We start from the raw sequence: 2500 nt of genomic DNA, 5'->3' as shown, positions 1-2500 counted from the left end.
TGTGTGACCGTACAACGACTGCGCCCAAAAACGGCGGACCATACAGTGCAAATATTGTGCACGCAGCTACGTGTCGTCTCCCTATGAGAGCTGGATTGCAGTGTGGTACGCCATAGAGACGTGTGGGAGGAACGGACGCCGTGGATGGCGATCAGCATGAGCTGTCTGTTGATGTATTCGGACCTAGTCGTCTCTCCTCACACACCGTGATGGCATGGTGCACCGCGTTCCATATCTGCGACATGCTACAGAGGCCGGTTGACAGTCGTTCGAGCAATGGACATCGCATACGTACGGGGGCCACCTTCCACGTATTGTCTAGGCGTGCACATTTTGTTGCGTGTATGTGGGCAGACGTAGTGTGGCGTGACACCTGACACAGGCATGCAATAATCGTTGAAGTTGCAAATGGCGATGGACGCCTGCGTTTTCTGGTGAAGTTACGCAAATGAACAAATGGTAACCTGTTGTGGTGCGGTTGTTCTCGCTAGGGGTGAATCGGTGATGGCGACGATAGGTTGAGGTACTAACCGGTTGTTCCAGCGATACCCACCATGCCGACGAAACTGAACGGCATCTGGGTGTGAAGCGATACGCGGCGGTGGCTGGGTGGGACCGTCCCCGGCCGGTGAGGGGGCGCCTCCCGGCGTGCTGGCCGCGCGGTGCGTGGGCGCACGCGCTACAGCCGGCTGGTGGGGGCGGCCAGTGGCAGGCGCGCCGGCCGACGGACGCGGCAGGCGTCGCAGCTGCGCGCCGGCGCACCCTGCGCGCGGCGCCGTGCGGCCAAAGTAGGTCCTCGCGGGCCCGGTGCGAAGCGCGGTGGACATCTTCAGTGTGCTGGTCCGATTGAGGACTGTGTGCGTTGAGGATGCGCCGCCGCCCGGCGCTCGGCGCCGCGACGCCGTCTGCTGCTCGGTCGCCCCAGCGGTTCTCGCTGGTGGTTTGTATCGCAGCTGTGCGGATGTGTTGGCGCGTGCGCTGTGCTGGGAGAGTTCGCTTCGGCACCCAAGTGGGGCTTTTGTCCTTCTGTGGCGCTGGCGTTGGAGCTGCCGGTCACCGTAGGTGGCGCGTGTTGTCTCCCGCCGGCAATGCCACGACAGCACGCTCCCGGGCCTCTGTCGGCAGCGGCAAGCTCAGTTGGGAGCACGGGTGGTCGCACCGAAAGCGTCTACTCGCCTAACTCCGGGCGATTGCGCCTCTCTCGAACCCGACCAAGTACTTGGGACGGCGCTGCGCGCCGCCGGGACCTGAGAGGGTTTCGAGGTGTATTGTGCAGGGGAGCTCAGCCTCCTCCTGTTTGCAGAATGATTGAGCGGACGCTTGCGTGTTCGCGCGGGCCCCCGGGACACACTCCCGGGCGGCCGGCTGCTCAGCTCTAGTTGACGCAGCTCCCTGGTTGATCCTGCCAGTAGTCATATGCTTGTCTCAAAGATTAAGCCATGCATGTCTCAGTACAAGCCGCATTAAGGTGAAACCGCGAATGGCTCATTAAATCAGTTATGGTTCCTTAGATCGTACCCACGTTACTTGGATAACTGTGGTAATTCTAGAGCTAATACATGCAAACAGAGTCCCGACCAGAGATGGAAGGGACGCTTTTATTAGATCAAAACCAATCGGTCGGCTCGTCCGGTCCGTTTGCCTTGGTGACTCTGAATAACTTTGGGCTGATCGCACGGTCCTCGTACCGGCGACGCATCTTTCAAATGTCTGCCTTATCAACTGTCGATGGTAGGTTCTGCGCCTACCATGGTTGTAACGGGTAACGGGGAATCAGGGTTCGATTCCGGAGAGGGAGCCTGAGAAACGGCTACCACATCCAAGGAAGGCAGCAGGCGCGCAAATTACCCACTCCCGGCACGGGGAGGTAGTGACGAAAAATAACGATACGGGACTCATCCGAGGCCCCGTAATCGGAATGAGTACACTTTAAATCCTTTAACGAGTATCTATTGGAGGGCAAGTCTGGTGCCAGCAGCCGCGGTAATTCCAGCTCCAATAGCGTATATTAAAGTTGTTGCGGTTAAAAAGCTCGTAGTTGGATTTGTGTCCCACGCTGTTGGTTCACCGCCCGTCGGTGTTTAACTGGCATGTATCGTGGGACGTCCTGCCGGTGGGGCGAGCCGAAGGCGTGCGACCGCCTCGTGCGTGCTCGTGCGTCCCGAGGCGGACCCCGTTGAAATCCTACCAGGGTGCTCTTTATTGAGTGTCTCGGTGGGCCGGCACGTTTACTTTGAACAAATTAGAGTGCTTAAAGCAGGCAAGCCCGCCTGAATACTGTGTGCATGGAATAATGGAATAGGACCTCGGTTCTATTTTGTTGGTTTTCGGAACCCGAGGTAATGATTAATAGGGACAGGCGGGGGCATTCGTATTGCGACGTTAGAGGTGAAATTCTTGGATCGTCGCAAGACGAACAGAAGCGAAAGCATTTGCCAAGTATGTTTTCATTAATCAAGAACGAAAGTTAGAGGTTCGAAGGCGATCAGATACCGCCCTA

The 2500-nt window shown here is 57.6% G+C and overlaps 1 non-coding gene across 1 annotated transcript in view; it reads left to right on the top strand.

The window, feature by feature from the left end:
* Nucleotides 1-1389: 1389 nt before the first annotated feature.
* LOC124746261 overlaps nt 1390-2500 on the top strand; it is a 1909-nt gene continuing 798 nt past the window's right edge. Inside the window, exon 1 of the ribosomal RNA XR_007011304.1 lies at nt 1390-2500. This exon is cut by the window's right edge and continues 798 nt beyond it. This is a non-coding gene — a ribosomal RNA (small subunit ribosomal RNA).

This window comes from Schistocerca piceifrons, unplaced genomic scaffold (assembly GCF_021461385.2).
Source record: "Schistocerca piceifrons isolate TAMUIC-IGC-003096 unplaced genomic scaffold, iqSchPice1.1 HiC_scaffold_349, whole genome shotgun sequence".
NCBI lineage: Eukaryota > Metazoa > Arthropoda > Insecta > Orthoptera > Acrididae > Schistocerca > Schistocerca piceifrons.
This window is presented reverse-complemented; position numbering and strand designations above follow the sequence as displayed.